This window comes from Calonectris borealis, chromosome Z (assembly GCF_964195595.1).
Source record: "Calonectris borealis chromosome Z, bCalBor7.hap1.2, whole genome shotgun sequence".
Lineage (NCBI taxonomy): Eukaryota > Metazoa > Chordata > Aves > Procellariiformes > Procellariidae > Calonectris > Calonectris borealis.
In genome coordinates, this window is record NC_134352.1 from 60177660 (window position 1) to 60198415 (window position 20756).

General features: G+C 40.2%; 1 protein-coding gene across 1 annotated transcript in view; it reads left to right on the top strand.

The window, feature by feature from the left end:
• The first annotated feature begins 330 nt into the window (after positions 1-330).
• The window catches only part of SV2C (synaptic vesicle glycoprotein 2C), a 116646-nt gene continuing 96220 nt past the window's right edge, over positions 331-20756 (top strand). The window contains exon 1 of the mRNA XM_075136775.1: positions 331-535. The gene's annotated coding sequence lies outside the window, so the exon portion shown is untranslated. The remainder of the gene's footprint in view (positions 536-20756) is intronic.

Sequence of the window (20756 nt, forward strand, 5' to 3'; positions counted from 1 at the left end):
TTGCCGCCTCTCATAAAACACTGTCTTCTGACATAAAGTGCTGCGTGGGTGTCACTATTTTTATTTTTCCCTTCTACCGCGAAAAAGGGGCTTGTTTTTTTGCAGAGGCTTCCCAGCCTTGCCCGCGGAGGGGGGTGCTGTGCCTCCCCCTCGCCGGCTCCGGCCGCTGTCTGCGGCGGGGATCGCCCCCCCCACGCTTCCACGCCTCCAATTATTGGCGGTGGCCGCCGCCGCCCGCGCCGTGCCTCCGCGCCCCTCCGCGCCCTGCCGCCGCTCCGCGCCTCCCGCCGCGCCGCGCCCGCCCGCCCGCTCCCCCTCTCTCTCCCCGGCACTGCAGCAGAGGCTTCACCGCAACACAGCCACTCCGGTCCGCCCCTCCTCTGGTCTGTCACGCTTGGCGGCTCCTCCGGGAGGCTCCTCGCTCCCTCCCGCAGCCTCACGCCGCGAGCAGGAGGCAGGCGGCAGCGGGAGCGGAGGGAGCCGGGAACGCCCCGCAGCCCGGCCGCGCCGCGGCTCTCCGCCGCCTGCCCCGCCGGTAAGTGATGCTCCGGGCAGTCAGGCGGCCGCTGCTGCTCCCGGGCAACTTTTCCCTTTTTTTTCCTTTTCTTTTTCGCATGCTTGCGGCGGCGGAGGACTTCTACTTTTCCACGGGACTCATAGGGGGTTTGCTCGCCGGGGAGGGGGGAGAGCTCTCTTCGGGGCAGGTCGAAGGTTACAGGGAGCGCGGGGTTCCCTCGCATCTCGGCGGTGAGCGGGAGCCGTCTTCGCTCGGCTGCTGCTCGCTCCAGCTCTATCCAGAGCTCGCTCGCTCTTTTGCACAGAGAGAGCAGGTTGCACGGATGCGAGGCGGTGTGAGCGTCTAATCTCTGCTTTTGAAGCTGACTGGCATATTAAGGCTGGCAGAACTTTTGCACGCTAGGGGAGCAAAACCCAGGGGTGTTGAGGTTCACAGACTCCAGATGTTAGAAGAAAACAAGCTTGCAGACGTCCTAGCGGTAAGGCTGCTGAGGAAAATAAAAGATGCAGGAAGGGTGTCGAGATTCCAGCTCCTTAGGGAACCGGCACTTTGTAAGATGCGTTTAGAAGGGAACAGGCAGACCCTGCAACAGAAAAGAAAAAAAAAAAAAAGAAAAGAAAGAAAGAAATAAACCGTTTAAGTGCTTTTGAAAACTATGTTGCTTTTCTCGCTGTAGGTTGCCTTCAAAGATCATAACTCACATTGACTATGTTGGGAGAATAGTTTAGCATTCATGACCCATAAGGGGGAGAGGGAGGCTCCCTTCCTTGCAGCTACAGGACTTGTTCAAGACATGCTAAGTTACTGCTTTCCTGGTGCTTTGGGAATTTAGATCCCAAGGCGCCTGCAGCAGTATATGGGGAGGGGAGCATGGAGAAGGCATAGTGTGGAAAATCATAAGTCAAGTCCCAGGGTTAGGAAGAGCCTTGGGATGATGAGTTTTTCCAAGGCAACCCGCATCTAATTTAAAGAGGATTGCAGGGCAGAAGAGCCTGAGGGATGCAAAGTGGCAGAGGAGCTGGTCTGGCAGTCCTGAGTGGAGGAAGGACACCCCAGGGACCTGAGGACCAGGTGACATGGGGGTAATTGAGCATGGAGGTCACTGATGAGTCTTGGGAGCTTAACCCTGCAAAGCACTGTGGGCGCAGTGCGAGTGGGGGGCGAGGGTGGGAGCTGAGTCATGCTGGCTGGGGCGGCCACAGCACATCTGTACAGAAAGAGAGGCCGAGGAGAGAAGGAAGAGATGGGGAAGAAGTGCATAAAGATAGGCGGGGAGGAGGGAGATCGTCTCATCGAAAGATGCTGAGATCATCCAGAGGCTTCTCTGTGATTGATAGTATCCTGCTCTCCTTCCCGTAAAGGGTTAGGAGGCTGATGAGTGTATCTCTGATGGGGGGGCGGGGGGAGTGCGGATTGCAGAGGTTAGTACAACACAAGGGAAACCTACTCAAACACAATTGGTACTGCTGATACTTGGGCTGCATTGCACTGCAGTGCAGGGAGCTCACAGCGACTTCTGCCTTAGGAGAGAGAGGGAGATGCTGAATTGATCTGTAGAGGTGGCACAAACTATGCCAAAAATTACTGCTTTGAGAGGGAATTACAGATAGAACTGGAAGTAGAGCTGTAAGGAGATATTGGAAGGAACTTCCTGATGAATTTATAATTAATCACAAAGGATTTTAGGAAAAAAAAACCAACACCCAAACCAAATAAAGTTCTCAGATTAGAATAACTGTAAATGGTATGCTTCTGTTGGAAGTGGTTTTCCTCTGAGTTCCCCATGGGGAAGAGCCCTGCTTTAACTATGCCATATGTCCTCCTGAATCATTGAAGTTTTACAATGGATCTTCTTTTCATGGATTGAGGTCCCTGTGGGAATGAAAACTACCATTGCACTGTTATTAAGCATTTATTCAGCATTTTCATAGAGAACAAGGCACCGTGATAAACCGGAGACCCCAGTCCTTCCCTCTCACCTAGCCATTTTCTGCAAATTTACTGAATGGTAACATGCATTAAATCTTACTCTTTTGGTGCTTATTTTGTTTTTTTTTAATCTCTTTCCATAATGTGAGAGTGATAAGCATTGCTTTTCTGTATTTGAAAGAAATGCAGCATTCGCTAAAATATAGTCACAGTAAGTTCCAAGTGGACTTTTATATATTTTTTGGAGGAAAGATTTGTGTAGGCCAAATATTGACAAAAAGACAGTCTCAATTAAAATTATTGACACACATTGAGCCTCCAAACATCTTCAAATGATACTTGAAGAAAAAGAAGAAACAATCGTTTAATGTCTCTATTTCTGAAGCTGTATTCCTACTGCTTATTCAATAAAGATGACCCTGAATATCAGTAGTACACACTAGACATAGACTTTCGCTGATGGCAACTTGATGTAAAATCACATGTCATTGCATTCTGGAAAAATGGATTTGTATTTGGCCAAATGAGATCAAACCAAGTGTTTTCTGATTATATATTTGAGATATCTAATTAATTGTTAATAATAGTAAAGCAAAGGCGTTAAGTTTTTTCTCAGTTCTGAGCAACATGCAAGAAAAATGTTTGCAACAAAGGAAAATCACATGAAGCGCTCAGTTACGTTTGCAAAACATGGTGTTACCTCAGGTGACAACGTGAAACCTATAATCGAGTTTACATGTACCTGAGTGTATAAGCTTGTATAAGTTGTTCAAGTAATGGCGGATTTCAAATTAATTTTTTAAATTATGTGTTCCAAAACACAGAGGACAGACATTTATCCACAATGGTCCTGATCGTCCCATTAAAATCAGTGTGAATTGTATTGTAAATTTCAGTGGGAACCAGAATGAATCCACCTATATAATTATATAGGGGTTTTTGTATGAAAATATATTAATGAAGATAGTTCACATTTTCACAACAGAAAAGTTGATTCAGCGTCACAGGCAGACTGCTTGGGCTGTATGTTGCTGTGAATCTTTGCAACCCATATGCATCACAGGATGCATATCAATGCTTGTTTAAACAAAAGCTGATCAATTAGATTAAATGTGTTTGTAAACCTGTGATAGGGAACCTACAGCTGATGCCACCGCCTTCATATTATGTAGTGCATAACATTTTCCTCTTAAAACAGAATGGAGTCCTTTTTAAAATGATTCAGAGGACTGGATTTAGAGCTTGTCTTCTTTTAAGTGTTTGTAAGCAGTAAAATGGAAAAATTAATTGAAAGTATGCTCAAAGTATTTGCTCTGGGAAGAAAAAGGTAGCTAAATTTTTCTTTTAAATTAGCAAACTGTTTCAGTTTTAAATTAAATGTGATATATTCTCTAGTAACTATATTACAAAACATAGTGGGCCTTTTTTTCCAAAAAAACACTGGTTGATAGCCTCACAGGCTTTTAATTTACCTTTGATTTTGTGTATTGCTACGTGGTTCTTCTAGAGATGTTCTTAACATGCAGAGCACCTATTCTCCTGTAAATATATATGTTGCCGGTCTGTGATATGTTAGTCAGGTTTCGTTTCAAATTACCATTTTTATGTCAGTGAGAGATAAATACCTGTGCATTAAATATAATCAAATGCAAATTTCTTTAGCGTGATTATTATTGAAGCTGTTGTCCGTTTATTAAAAAACCAAACGAGGGGTAAAGCAATGCCGAGCACGTCTCCTTCTCCGTGGTTCAAACTCCTAGTCACTTTCCCACACAGAGAGGCTAATAAAAGTTTAAATGTTGCAGACACAACAATGAAATTGCTTAAGGTATAACACAGTGTAATGTAGTGTAATGCGATTAAGATATCGTAATGTCCTTTCTTTTTTAAGACTGAATTCTTACCTCTGTTTTTCTGCATTTCCGCTGATCGACTGCTGACAGTAAAGGCTTGCCGTGCATCAACAAAACATCAGAGACTTTCATGATTAGGTGGGCATTCCATCCAAATATTTCTAATTCAACTAAAAATGCACCGTATTGAAAACACGAACGACACCTACCACGTAATGTAGCTGTTTCAGCACACAAGGCATATAGCTTTATATGGATCTGAGACTCATGAAAAATATGGTGTTGCTGCAGCTTCATGTTTCCTTGCCAGCAGCAAGATTTTTTAAAGATAATGCAGCATCCCTGTAGCTGGCTCTGTCCTTCTCAGCAGGTTGTTTTTGTGGTCATGGCCGTGTGGGTCTGGTTACGTGCTTTGTTCTAGGATGGTAGTCTATGTCTCACAAGCACGTCTAGTTTTTTGACTGAAAATTCACGTTACAATGAATACAGTCGGTGGCAGCGTTAAAGCATCCTGCAGAATTTTTCTCCCTTTAATGATCATGTGAGTTTTTATATCAGGAAAAGCTTTGTGAAATACGTCATGGAAACTAATTATTTAGAAATACAGGTAACCATGGAATTGAGAGGTGACTTTGCTCATAGAATCTCATAGGGCCTCTGGGTCTTTAAGTGGCACCATTTTCATGCCATACAGAGCTGGGGGATAAACTTCCCTTTCTGTAAGAGTAACAGTGCTAATTCCAAGAAGCTGGTTTTGCAAACTGGATTCCAGCCGCCCCGCCACGGGACGTGTTGCTTTTATCGGGGAATCCCAGCCATTGCTGCAGCCTTACAAATGAAGTGGTCTTCTGAACGGCTCCTAAGGCTGAGAAATGAGTGATTCCTTGGAGCAGCACTTCCAGCTGGAAGTCACTGCTCTCTAACATGTAGCTTTTTGGTTTCTCTTTTATTTGTGTGGATTCTTGAAATCCTGCCTCTTGGACAGCTGATGATATGTCTCACATACTTGCTGTCTATAAAAATAGGACAAAATACATATTTATTTTCATTAAAAAGGAATGCACTTGAAAATTCCATCACAAAATATATCCAAGCACCAAACAATAAAGATAAGATCAACAGTGTATTTTTCCATTTCCTGATCATGTTGAAAGCTCTCTGCAGCGCACTTGTGATATCTTTCTTGTACAGGTATGAAGACAGCAGATACTGTTTGGCATTTTCCTTTTTAACTCTCAAGCCAACAAATTAAATTGCTTGGTACAGGCTATGGAAAATCCTATAGCGACGGCTTGTTAGTGCTTTTTGAGGGGATTTCTGGATCTGTGAATGGTTGGGGTGCTTCTTCATAGGTCATACGAGGCTGGTTCTGAAAGGTAAGGTAAGGTAAGACCAAGTGTTACCATGATCTCCTGTGAGTCTAGAAAATGCATATTCTTGATTTTACAGAGCAAAGTTCTCCTCAGTTTTTACTGAGCTGCATTTGAGCTGGTTTTAATCAAGAAGTTAAAAGAAGATAATTGTAAGTGCAGTAGGTGAAGATACCAAATGTAAACATTTCACGCATCTTGGCCTCCTACTTTTCATGTCAGCATGTAACTGTGCAGTTGATGGTGGCTTTTGCTTTTGGACAGTATTCTTCTTGGTGTCTAGACATCACCTCTCATGAGCAGGACTCACTGCCTTTCTTCATGTGTAGCTTGTGCACAGACAGCCACTGACAGCGGATTCACTTATCTTTTTAACATTCTTTCTCAGTGTGCGAGCAGCACCTTGTTTTCAAATAACTCAATTGTTATTTCCTCTCAGCTTTGTTAAACAAATCAAGTTCCAGCAACAGGGAGAGTATCAGAGAAAAATGCACTTAGTGATGTAAGACATATAACTAACAAACTCATTACTGTGCCTGGAAATCTTGTAGGGGTGATCTGTTCAGAAAAAAAAAAAAGAGGAGTATTAAGGCTTGTGGGAGTCTCTGCTATGCAGATGGAGTCTGTCTTTCTCTCAGTATGCCATTCATCACTGGCTGCACTATACTCTAGACATGATGGAGACGTTTAAAATATCTAGTTTCTGTGGCAGCCTAGTAGACCAGTATGACGCTCTGAACAAATTGCAGACATGCTTGAGGTTATCCTACAGTGTGGACTGTGATGCAGATAGATCGCCCTCCAATCAAAGCTGACTAGTTTAAAACTTGCAAGAGGGTTTCTGCACAACACTGCAGCAATGCAAGAGAATAATGGAATAATCTACATTTGAAGGGACTCCTTGAAGTAATTTCATCCAGTCCCCTTCTAAAAGCTGGGCCAACTTTCATATATCGGATTGCTCAGGGCCTTGCCCAGTCAAAGTTTGAATATCTCCAGGGATGGGGACCCCAAAGCTTCTCTGTGCAACCATTCCCATGCTTCACCAGCCTCATCATGAAGAATTTCTTCCTTATAACTAGGTGTTGGTAAGGGGGGCAAAATTGGCCATACTAATCCAGATGTAGCTTCACAAGCGGAGGGGAATAATTACTGCAGGTAAAACTCCTGTTAATGCATCCCAGGATGTGGTTATCCTTCAATACCACAGGGTACCCTGTGGTGTATAGCAACATAAGTTAAAATGGGACCCCTTTGCCTTAATACTGGCATTGGTACAGAGGCCCTGATTTTTCTCGTAGAAAACATTTCCCATTATCTCTTAGGAAGATGTTACTGTGCATGATTTTTGAAGTGTGATAATCCATGAAAAATATTTTGAGACATGACTGCCTATAAACAGCATGAAGATAAATGTCCCACTGAGATACCAGGTATTATGTCAGGGCTCAAGAGTCAGTTAACAAAGATGTCCTCCACAGGTGGCTTCACCTCAGTTGTGAAAGAAGGGACACCACAGATTACTACAGATATACATACATACATATCTTGACTATTTAAGTCCCAGTATAACCCACTGTAATTCAAATGAGGTGAGTGGAACTGCATTCAGTGGGGATTTGGCTCAGAATCTGTCAGTCTAGACGTTTTGTTGGAGAAAAAGGGCTATATAAGTCATTGATCTTTTTCTCTGATAATTATTTTCTCTTTGATTTTAAGTGGTCTTAACTACATTGATAAATAAATAAGCATTTGACCAGAAAATGTGTATCCTGCTAAGATTCCACGTATCTGGAAATATCTAAAACTTGTATTTAAATAGAACCTACATGGTTAGCCTTGGCAGATATTGTCATGTTAGCATGGAAAAATTCAGACGGATGTGTTTGTCAGTACCATAAATAAAAAAATCACGTATCTTCTTTGTGGGTGTATACCTACCTTATACAATCTTATAAAGATTATAAAGCCATACCTTCAGCTTTAAAGAGAAAAAACTGTATTTTCTGTATGTACGTTTTAATACTTTTGTAGTTGTTTATTACACCTAAAAGGACTGAAGTTGAAGATGACAAAAGGAAAAATCACTTTTAAAGGAATTAAAAGCCTTTTCCCATATATTTTATGCATTGCACACTATTTTATATATAGCTGCCCTCACAGATTTCCCCCACGTATCTTGTAACTTAAAAGGGTTATGCACTCGCACGGATCTGACGTAAAAACAGGAGAGAGGAGAGCATGAAAAATGAAAGCTATATATATTGTGGTAGTAATGTCACAAAAACTGGTAGGAAAACCAGTGGTATATCTGCAATCACTTTCAAATACTTTTTAAAACAGAGTGTTGTCTAGTTGATGGCATCCCTTTAGTTCCATTTATCATCATGGTCTCATCTAGCCTTATTAGAATTTATGAAGTGTCGCTCCTATCAGTTTCATAATTTGACTATTTACATGTTGAACTCAGAACAAAGCTTTTCCTTATAGCATAACCTCTGTATGGAGTGAGTGGTCAGAAGAATAAATGTTTTGTAGTATTCCAGTTTTTAAATGTTAGGATACACAATGTAAATGAGGAATGCTATTTGGTTTTGTAAATGTATATACGTACTTACTGTGTAAAGAACAGAGAATTATTAAACCAAATCACACTCTGACTTAAAAAAAAAAAATACATCTTCTGTAAGTGTATGACATTCAGATTTCTAACTTATTTTAGGTCACTACATTTCCCTGTTGAGGGGGTAGTCCCTATGGGTAACAGTAAGTGTACACTTAAAGTGTATTCTTTGGTGTTGTAAACTATCAAATAGATTCCTAAGTCTAATACATTTCATAGGGCTTTCCAAGTTGGGTAGGCCAAGACTGATGCAGCAAAAATTCAGCCCATTTATTGGGAAAACCAGGAAAGTCTTACATGTTAGTCTTTGATAATTTCTTTGGTCCATTTAGCTGGAATAATAATTCCTTTCCAGTCCTCTTCTTTCCTGCATATGAAGTCCTGAAAAGAAGAAAAGAAACAACTTGGACATGGAGAAGTGAGGATGCTTTTCTTTTTTTTCTCAGAAAACACAAAAAGTTGGTAGAAGCGTTAGACACTATATAAGAACATCTAGCAGCTGTCTGCTAAAATGAATTCAATTTTGTTTAATTTTTGTTTCTTCAAATAAAATTCCATGTTCAGTTCACATCTGAACTTGGGAGACTCCAAGCACTTACTAATTGTAAATCTCTTAAAAGCTTTGTTTAGTACGTGGTGCTAAGGATCTGAGCCATCTTCTACTCCATAGACACACTCCTTAAACTTCGAGTATCTAAACATAAATATTTAGACCCATATTTATAATCATAAATATCATGGTCTGACTTTCAGAGACCCTGGAAATTCTCTCACTAGAAGACATATTCCAGTTGAATGCAGTACATACCTGTATTAAAAAAATAATTGTCAGTTCTTGTACACCTTGAACAACCAAACAGCAAATTCCCAGAAATTAAAAGATAATGCCATCAGGGTGGTTCTGTGTATTTGCTCAGAAGAACTACAAGGCAGGGGAAAAAAACCCAAACCGCTAACCAATTGTCCAAACACATTTTAGCAAATGGATGTCTAGAAAATGGTGTTAATTGGCTAAAATGAGTTCTTGTCAAAGACCATTATTTTTTAGGTCCTATATGGAACAGAGCAAAATTTGCTCCTACCTTAAGAACCTTAACAGCTAAAATAAAAATGAACAAAACATAAACATCCGATATGGTATTTGCTGGAGTTATGGCTTGGCCCTCCACTGTCTGTCCATGACCATGTCTGTCCACGGAGAAAGTAGCCGTCCAAGACGTGGCACTACTCATTAGTAGTCTAGAAGCAACCCTAATACTTTGGTACTGGACACCTTACCTCCTCAAGGCAGTTTTGTCTGGAATGCTGCTTGTTTTGGACTAGCTTCCTTTGTAGAAATAGAGAGAATCCTGGAAATTCTCTTTCAGTTCACAATTGTTCAACGGTTAAAACAATGAGCTTTTTTTTCATTACGGTTTTGATTACAAAACTGGAACAACCAATGAAAATAAAGCGTTGAAAAAAATACTGAGAATTTCTCTGAGACAGGTTTTGACTGAAGTGACTAAGGACTACCTCAAGAGTAGCCCATTCAGGGTGCTTTCCTCTATTGTATCAAAGCCATTCTTTGGCTTATCAATGACTTTAGAAAATATTAGTGTACTTCAATTTGTGAAAATTCAGGAAATGTTTCTCAAATCCCTGTCTGGGATTGAAATTCATAAAACCTTTGAGTAATAGTTATTTCTGATATCTGGCTCACCCTCTTGCCTAGGAATATGACTGAATTGCCTCCTGTGTGATATTCACTCTCCCACATAGCATGAAAAACTTTCTATGATGTCATAATAACTTAAAGATGTTAAGTATCATCTTCCTTCTCACTTTTAAAGTTTCAGTTTTATTCCAGCTACAGTTTCATGGCAGAAAACTACCAAAAGTCACAGAATTAATTTAAGTTCTTTTTTTTTCAGTATTTAGTGAATGTTTGCCATTCACGTGGTCTTGGAGCACAATATAGAAAATTCCTTACTATGACTAACTGTACAAAATGGTTAAGTAGAATGGCACTTCGCTGTCATTCTACTTAATCATTTAGTAGATGGGAAAACTGTTTTTTCCTGGGAAATTAGGTATCTCTGAGAAGAACAAATTTTCACTGGAGAAATTGCTTGCTAATTTCTGTATTACAGTAAGAAATGAGTATGGTGACTCCCTGCTCCATAGTCCAAAGGAAGAAAATCTGTTTTCCAGTATTTGCAAAACTATTGCAAACCAACTTCTGTCAATCTGTTGGTGGTATGACTGCTCTCTAAAGTAAATGTTACTTGTAGAAATCACCAAAGGGTCATTTTATTGTGTGTATTTGCTGAAATACGAGTAACTCAAGTGTGCAAACACTTGGTGTTTTAAGGGATGTGTGTTGTTCTGGTAGGGAGAGGAAGAAAATGTTTGCTAAATGTTCTAGGCTTCTGGAGCACTTGGTCCATGTACAGTCTTTCGGAATAGAACAACTACAGTCTGCACCCAGTGAAGAAAGACACTGACTGACTGACAGTCTAGCAGGCGGTTGGGGCACACGATACGTAAGAGGCTCTGGGTTTGCTCAGTTGGGAAGAGAAGGCCAAAGGAAGATGGGGGGGATCTAATTGCTGTCTTCCATCATCTAATGAGTGATTAGAAAGAAGATGGGGTCAGGAAAGGGAATGGAAATTTGAACAAGATAGAAGGAAGAAATTCTTCACTGTATGGGTGGTGAAGTAGTAGAGTAGGTGCCCAGGAATGCTGTGGCATCTCTGTCCTTGGAGATGCTCAAAACTTGCCTAGACATGGCCCTGGGCAACCTGATCTAATTTTGAGGCTAGCCTGGCTTTCAGCAGGAGACTGGAGTAGCAAACCTCCAGAAATCCCTTCTGACCTTCATTATTCTGTAATTCTACTGATATAAGGGACTACTGGTACTACTGGACCATGTACTACTAAAAGTTAGTAAATCAGGGAATTCAGTCTCCCTCTCCTGTGAGCACTTCTACTCATGTCAGAATAGTATCTGGTCAAGATCAGGGCGTCTTTTTACAATTGTTTACAAATTCAGTAAATGTATATCTAGGAGAGAAGAATTTAGAGGGAATTTGATTACTAAAAGCAAAATACTCCATCCTGTTAAACTGTATTCTGTAAAATCTCTCTTATCTGGCTAGAAATTCTTGTACTGGCACAGACTGAGAGGCAAAATCAAGATAATTACCTTGATCAAAAAATTGGTTTAGCTCATAAATGATGTAATTTGTTCTATTCTTAAAGGGCCAAACTGTAGAACTGCTGAATCATTTAATTCTCTGTTTATGGAGATGCAGTAGCTTATAGTGTCAGCTCATAGCTGGCCATGATTTGACTTTCCGGCCACTTTTCTCCTCCTAGGGAACTGTACACAGATAGAATTTGAGTAAAAGTTACTGTAATTTATAGTTAAATACAGTTATTTTAAGGCTGAAATAATAAAATATGTTGAATAAATCTCCTCACATGGGATCAGAAAACACAGAGACAGTAGGAGTTTTTTTACCAGTCCAAGCTGCTTTGTGTAGTGCTTGCTCATGAGATACAAAGTTCACCTGCAGTATCCAAGTTCACATCTGACAGGTATAGTTAATTATTTTCTTTTCTTGGAAACACATAAGGGTTTTTGTATGCTGGGCTGCTGAGTTTTTCCTGACTTGGAGGGGCACAAGAGCTTTGGCATATTTTCCTTGAGATTTTCTCATATGGTTTATCTTAAAAATAATGCAATCAGATGCACCATTTCATTTTCACCAATACTCACTTTTACTAGCTCTATGGCCAATGTTGTACAGAAGCAGACTGTGAGAATTCAAAACACAGAAATGTTATTCCTAAAAAACATCTAGTGGAGGTTGTTCCCCCTGCATTGCCTTCCTCTGAGGCTGGGTGATTTACAGGAGTGCTTTCTTGTAGTTTGTGCACTTAGCTCCTATCCCAGAGGAGGATAGAGGAATACATTGCTGTTCTTACAAATATTTTTTTATATATATAATCTAATTTATTGCAATAGGTTTGTTTATATGAATTATTTTACTCAAGGGCATAAGTTCTTGCAGAATAAGACCACTTGCTTGATAAAGTGGAAATCTTGTGGCAAGTAAGTGTTGACAGTGTAAGCCTCTGCCAGGAGACAGGTAGGAAATGGAACTGAATTACCAATTAAAACTTTTTCAGTCAAACACTGATGATTCTTTATTAAATGTGTAATGTGTTTTTGGGTCTATTTTATTTTTGGTTATTGGGTAAAAATGTATTTTTTCCTAGTTGGGAGAAATTGTTTTATACTGTACCTCTTATACTTGAAATAAATGGAAGCTGTTATGTATGTCTGTATTTCAATATCTAGTAACAGGAATGAGTTACAGGTTCCACACTGCCTTCCTCCACTCCTGTGACTGGGAAAACTAATTTCTGTGAGCAGAAATATCCTGTCATTGGCTGAACTCTATGCCAGAAATTTTCTTTAAACTATGGCTTTTGTTAAAATATTAAATTCAATTTTATTTAATATTTTAAAACAGTGGAAGTAGTAATTCTGTGATGCCTTTGGTCTTTAATATTCTAGTAATGTGCATTTTTAATTAGGAAGCTATTTTCATTCAATAAAACTTTCTGAGAAAGTGTATGGCATAACTGGAATAGGGTTGATGCAAGGAAACTGTTGCTCTACTTCATAAGGGCTCTCTAAACATGTAGAAGTTTTTAAAAAGATCCAAGTAAATGTTAAAAATACAATTAAGAAAACCTGTTGCCTGCTGGTTTAACAGTGCTATAACAGCATAGAATGCAAGGGTTATATACTGCGCGTGTGAACTGTACCACTGAAAGCTGTGGAGGGATTAGAAGAAGAGCACATGCAGTGGACAGAAAGGATATACTGATTCAAATTCCTGTGAAATTTTGGATTAAATTAAAAACTGCTCTTCCTTAATGGAAGAGCTCTAGTCCCTTGCTCTAGGAGTGCAAGCACTGATCATTGCATCTGCAAAACTATTTTCAACGATAGCTGGTACACATACATTCAAGGAACTAAGCACTTAATCAATTTGTTGTATATCCAGAGGCCACCACAATGACATGCTTTTAAAAAGCTTGTAAGCTATAAGCGAGAACTAATTGCCTGATGAAGCAAGAATTTCTTTTCTAAAATTGCTTTGCCTATTAAATTTAAACATTTATGACATCTGATTGTTTTTCTCTTGTTTTTTTTTTTTTTTTTTCCTAGAACAGGAAAATTACTTTAAGAGCTTGGCTGCTGTGTTTTACTGGGATTTAACTTGTTGTTTATTTTGCTTACTTTGGAGCTATGCCTCTGCATACACACAAGTGAAGTGTTTCTTCTTATACTCTCTTCAGCCTCCCCCAGTCACTGAACAGGCAAGAAACCTGCTTGGAGCATAACACCAATTTCCCTCATTAGTCAGCTGGCACTGGCGGCATACAGATCACTTTCTGTCCTTGAATCAAAAATATTATCTGATATGAGTCATCCAGGACCCCCCTTTGTGGGTGGGTAAGGGGAGTCTTAATGTTTCTTTTGAATAAGAAAAGTGATAATAATAGGCCTGAAGAGAAAAAAATGGAAATGCATATAAATGCCCATTAGTAATGTAGAATATTTAAATAGTTTGCTGCCCGAGTATGAGGGTAAATGAGAACCCACTGGAGGAGCCTGCCAAGTGTGAATAGTGGTCCTTCAGTGTGCTTTGTGAGTGTGTGTAATTGAAGTGCTGATAAAGGGATGGTCCACCTTATCTGTGGCATTCAGGGGACGTTATTGATGTGGCATTTCTTCCCTGATTTACTAATACTAGCAATGTCTTTAGTTACACAAAAAGCACACGTGAACATGGTACCACTATGCACACTTTTGTACTCGATTACCTGCTGAAGAGCCAGGATTGGTTTTGTTCAAGGGCAATATCATTAAAAAGCCAAAATGTAAAATAGCGATAATGATTAATCAAGTTGAAGACAGAAATTCAAGAGAAATTTCTTCGGAACACAGCCGGGCTGGGATGGTACCTGTCCTGGTTCCAGCTGGGACAGAGTTAACTTTCTTCCCAGTAGCTTGGGGGGTGTGCTGTGTTTTGGGTTCGGTGTGAAAGGAGCGTTGACGCTTTGGCTGTTGCTGGGTGATGCTTGCACCGGGAGGGGGGAGCACAGCCGGGGTGGTGGACCCAGCTGGCCAATGGGGTATTCTATACCATGTGACATCACGCTCAGTATAAAAACCGGGGGGGGGGCCTCGCCCCCCGTTCGTGACACGCGGTCGGTGAGCGGTTGTGTTGCGCACTGCCTGTTTTGTGTATTCTGTTATTGTTGTTGTTCTCATTGTTATTATTACTGTTCTGCTTAGTTTTATTTCAACTATTAAACTGTTTTTATCTCAACCCGGGAGCTTTTCCTACTTGTGCCCTCCCGATTCTCTCCCCCATCCCACCGGGGGGCGGGGGGTGATCGAGTGGCTGCGTGGCGTTTATTTTTGCTGGCTGGGATTAAACCCCGACAGTACCTTATTGACCTTTCCAGTGTCAGAAAGCAAGAACATTGTTGCTATAAGTCTAGCAAAGATAAAACCAAGTTGGTGAAAACTTGGAGTAATTCTTACCTCTTGGGGAATGTATGGTTTTTAGGGATTGAGCCAGTCTGAAGTTAGACTTCAGGAAATTACCAGATACTTTTTATTTTGTAACAGATATTCTTGATATGTTTTTTGCTTTCCTGACTGTCACATTAAGTGCTCTAAACATGGCCGATATTCCACCTTTTAAAACATGGAGGTAACATGAAAAATTAAATAAGGCTGCTGTGTACTCTGTCTCTTAATGGTTTGGTTTATGAAATTATGTTGAATCTTGGGGGTTAGAAGAAAACCATTAATACAACTGTGTAGCTCCTCTGTGCTACAGTCCACGTTGCTATTAAGAACAAATACTTCCTTTAGCAGGAAGACATGCAATAAGATGCAGGGATTTTTTCATTATTAAGCAACTATTGCTCATTTTTCAATCTGTAAAGAATAATTTTGACTTTTTTCCCCACATTTTTATTCCAGTTCCTTTTCATGAAAACCCTTTTAAGGTGAATTAAGAAAGGAGAGGAATTCATACATTCAGTCCCAGCAACTGGCAGCAGTAGTATGTTGTCCTCCCTTCAGAACTGTGAGGTTAAATTTTTCTTAGTGTACTCCAAACCTAAGACTCAACCAACTTAAGACTTTTGATATCACCCCCTCCAGAAAATGTCTAATTGCTCCTACTCCTGTCTTTATATATGATAGAATAGATCCTGCTCTGATAATATTTCTAATATGCTATTTGAGTGGCAGCAGAGGAAATCAAACCCATGGCCCCCAAGCGCAGTAGCATCGCAAAGATCCTGTTCTTTCAGCATTCTGTTCTTTCAAGGGTTTCTTTCAATGATGTTTTTCTCCTTGCATATTCATTCATTATGTAAAAAATGACGAATTGCTATAAATTCATAATCCCAGTTAATGGTAAAAGTTGTGCAAAATTTTGGGTTGTTTCTTACATGTTTTTAGCATGCACTCCTAATAAACTGCTGAACCACTCCATAAAAGCTGGTACGTGTTCATTCCAAATCGCACTGGCTTCAGAGTAAGCATTTTAATTAATTCTAATCCAGTCCCAAATGTTCATTCTTAACGTCCCTTGCAAACAGCCTCTTCAGACTTGAAGTGTGTGTTGCTGTTTCGTGTAGCAGAATAGAAAAACAAGATCACAGACAGATAACAGAGGCTTGATGCTAAAACTGGCAGTTCGTCAGCTGAAATGCAGTGTGTATTCCCCATGTCTCACCAGAAAGGAGAACTAAACCAACATCTGTTTGTAGACTAGACTTGCTACATATGCCAAAAGTGAGCTTTCTACTAGCCATTCTGATAACAGCTATAATCAGTGATTGCTAATGAAAAATATTGCCACGTTTTCCAATACATGTCTTTCTCTAGCTCTTACTGGCGCTCTTCTAGATGGTATTTTGGTCACAACAAGCTTCGTAGTTTTGGATATACCATTCTGTATGCATAAAGCAGTTTTCAACCTTTTGGAGTTTAGAGATGCCTTCAGATTTTCCAGTGGAGGTAAGGAGCCATGTGTAGAGAATTTCAGCCTGCTGGCAGTAGTCTGTCTGTTTTTAGTGAGCTTTCGCAGACCTAAGGGTGGTCTGCAAGTCGGGCACATACCCTCAGTCTCTGTGAGGATGCTGAGTGCCCTAACAGACCTTTGTTTGCCCTGATGAGCCTCACCTGGATCCCTCATGCAAGCGCCTTCTGCCTGCTGGTCCAGGAGCTCTGTTCAAGCTCAGGCTTTAGTCTTTGTGAGAGCTGCCAGGGAGCAGCAACCATGAGACTGCTCCAGGAGGGAAAAGAAGGCAGGAGCTGAGGGGGACACAGTGCAGGCAGGGCAGTGCCTTCGCTGGAGCACGGTCCCCAGGCAGGGTGTGCAGAGAAGGCAAAAGCAACAGCTTTCCATTAACAGTCTGGTGCTCATCAGACAAGGTGAGGCAGTGTTATGTCCAAGATCAGTCAGTTAAATCCAGTCTGAGATTCAGGAGCAACAGGGGATAGGAGACAGGTACCCTATGGTGTAGCTCAGGCAGAGTTGGGGTGCCCAGGTCTTAAAGGGAGCTTGAGTCCATAGCAGAAGATACGAGTGCCTGGGAGAGGTCCCAGGTGACACTAGTCAGGGCGACTAAGGCCTCTTGAGGCACTTGGGGCCCTGACAGTCAACTAAAACTCTCCAGGAGAAGAAAGAAAAAAAATTTAAAAGCAGGGAACTGCAGGAAGATGGTCAACTTCGCTGTTGGGTGTCAAGTGTTTTAAGAACTAGACTAAGAATTAGGCTAAGAATAAGTGGAAAGACTGAGGATCTCAGTGAACTGGAGAATTGTCCATGTCCATAAAGCACACACTGAGAAAAAAGGTTGTCATGGGTCATTCTGCTTTAAAATAAAACAGAAATGGTTTCATATGACAGAATTTATTTCTGAGATGTTTCAGCTCACCACACCTTGTTGCTATGTAGAGTCAAACACAGGGAACAGAACATTTTTTTCAGGTTGGCAAGTAGGTTGTTTTCAAAATAAGCTGCAGGAAGCTTACTGAAATTGAAAAAAATGTTCACCAGCTCTTCTATCTTCATTTTGCTGTCTATTCTGTGCTTTTGATGACAGAGCACTGTGTTTGTTCAGTTGTGCTATCCACCTCTACATATTCTACTCAAGGGAAGAAAGCCACACTGAGGTAGTGCTCAGATTGCATAATGCACTCCGACATATAGATAAATCCCATTTTGTCAGATATCTAAGCTGCAGAATCTGAAAAACTAGGGACTGCTGCATTTTCAGTACAGACTCTGTTCATCAGTCCATTATTTTAGTCTCTTTCTGTGCTCCCTTCTCACCTATGTTATCAAATCTACAAAATAAAGGCTTATGAAGTTTAGTGAACCAGATAGGGATATAAAATATAAGCTGCTAAAATATTAAAATTGTGATTTAATGGAAGCCACACACCTGCAGCCACTTGGATTCATTTACTTTAGAACTGAAGTTTTCTTACACTTACTGAAAAACTGCATGTGCTAAGGCACATGTGCGCTGTGCAACTTGCAATAATAGTGTGATTCAGGATAACAAAATGAAGAGACCTAATTAAACCTGTTGTCAGCAGTCTGAATATGGCTAAAACCTGAGTTTATGGGAATCTTTGAGAAGTTTTTTTTTTTCCAGTGTGGAATAAAAATTATTTTAACAATTTGTACAATTATAAGTCAGTGCAACCTTAAAAAAATGCAATTGGATTTTTAGCAGCAGCATTTATATTTGGGGAGTTTAGAGTGCTCATGATTTCCTTTCTTACCCAGTTAAAGCCTAGAAGACAATGAGTCAGCCTTAATTGTGAAAAAAGTAATTTCCACTTGAATCTGTTAAATTTTCCCCAGGGAGAGGTAAGACTTTATGAGTGTGCAGAATCACTCTTTTTAATGCAGCAGAACTAGCACTCTATTTGGATATCATGTTCCCTAATCTTTGATAGCCAAGGTATGTCTGAAGCAGAGGGATACGTTACTGTGATCACAGGCTTCCAGTAAAAACACTGTATCTAGCACGCTGCAGAAAACAGTCCTAGGAAAACCCTAAAGGAACAGGATGAAATAGAAAAGATTGGTGTACATCATCTGGAATATACACAGTACAGTTTTTTTCAGCCAAATAATTTAGAAAGTACCCTGTTCTTTAAGAATAACAGAGAAAAGCTAAGGTGGATGTAAAACCTAATCACTTTGTTTGCAAGAAGGAACCTAGCGCTCTTGGTTGTACTTGTACAAAAATGTTTGAGAAGAATTTAGGTTTGCAGGCTTGTCCTAGTTTCAGCTGGGATAGGGTTAAATTTCTTCCTAGTGCTGTGTTTTGGATTTAGTATGAGGAAAATGTTGATAACACACCAATGTTTTCAGTTGTTGCTAAGTGCCCTCCTAGTCCAAGGACAGCTCCCGTGCCTACTTACTGAGCTAGGTACACAAGGTGGGAGGGAACATAATCAGGACAGCCAGCCCAGCTGGCCAATGGGGTATTCCATACCATGTGACGTCATGCTCAGTATATGAATGGTAGGCGTGATCCAGGAAGTGCCGATCGCTACTTGGTTATCGGTCAGCGCGGGTGGTGAGCAATTGTATTGTGCATCACTCATTTTGTATATTCTATTATTATTATTATTATTATTTTCCCTCTTCTGTTCTATTAAACTGTCTTTATCTCAACCCACGAGTTTTTCTCACTCCTACCCTTCCGATTCTCTCCCCGTCCCACTGGGAGGGGCGGGGGGAGTGAGCGAGCGGCTGTGTGGTATTTGGCTGCCTGCTAGGTTAAACCACGACAAGGCTACTTTTAAAATACAATAATCTGTTCATTAACATCCTTCCTCTTTTATACGAGATGCCAAGATGTTTTAAAACAGATCATCAACTTTTAATTGTTTCAGAATGAAAAATAAAGTAAAAGTATGTAAAGCTTTTAAATTTAATGCCTACTTAAATATGCAGGAAAATTTTTTTGCTATTTATAAACCTATTTTGAAAGCACTGAAAGTACATTTTGCCAAGGTACCTGTATCTGCATATTATCAGACTGTTTTTATGACAGCTCTCTATGAATGTTCTTCCTGTCATTCTTGATTTTAGCTGAGTTCCCATATTGATGAATTTCCATATCACAGATTCTGAAAGTCATTGTTACTTCTTATGTGCAAGTTCCCTTCTTATCAACTTTGTTATGGCCTTATTCTGTGTAATGATCTGTACCTGACATGTACAGCTTTTCCTTCTGTAGGTAGGCAGCTTTCTATTTTGAGTTTGGGTTTTTTTGAGTTGTTTTCTCTCAGAAGTAGCAAGTTCATGGAAAAACACAAGGAACAAATGATCTACAATTCAAAGAGCAATGTGTTGAAATTACCAAATACTAATTTTAAGTCCTATTTTGATGCATGCCCATGTCAAGTTGGCCAAGTGACCTAACTTTTCTGTGCTTCAGTTGCCACTATTTCAGAGCAGGAAAGAGAAAATTATTAATTACCCTGCCTGTGTAGTTTATCTAAGGTACTCATCTAAAAGCAAATTCTGTCTAAAGCATTTGTTATGTATTTCCTGTATATCCTAATTCATTTGCAACAAGAAACATAGAGGCTATATGCCATCTAGTTTTGCTTTTCAAAACAGCAAAAATAGTAGGCATATTCACCAAAGTGACATTTTTTTGTGTTTCAAAATCACTAAAGATCAGACCTTTTGAACTAGAACAAAATCATAAAAATGTTAGCATTTTTATGGCACGACAGGGACGTGACAAATACCTGATCTATATTTAATCACTGTTCAGATCTGACATCTTTGCCAAATGCTTCTCCAAGACCAAATTTGTATGAAAACAGAAGACTCTCTTACTTTTCTCACATGGGCAATGGTTGTTTAACCAGTTTTAGCTAACCATTTAGGCTTTGTGACCTTTGGGTGCATATATGCCACCTGTCCTCCAGAGTCTGCTGAGGTGTCCCTTACTCTCTTTCTAGTCTTCCAGACTGGATTCTGAACCTTTTCAGTTATTCTATGAAAGATATATTTTTACACTGTCATATTCAGCACTTGACACTTAATCTTTATTTATAAAAATGAGCTCTTCATTTAATATGGGACAATTGAATTAAAAAAAAAGGTATTAGAATATTAGAATAATTTAGGTGGGGAAGGACCTCTGGAGGTCATCTAGTCTCAAACCTGGACTTAGGTAGCTCAGAGTCTTGTCCAGTTGAGTTTTGAATACCTCCAAGGCTGGGGACCCCAGAGTTCCTCTGCAGCCATTCCAGCCTCACCATGAAGAATTTCTTCCTTAGAAATGGCTGGAATTTCCCTTGCTGCAGGTTGCAGCTGTTTCCTCTTTTC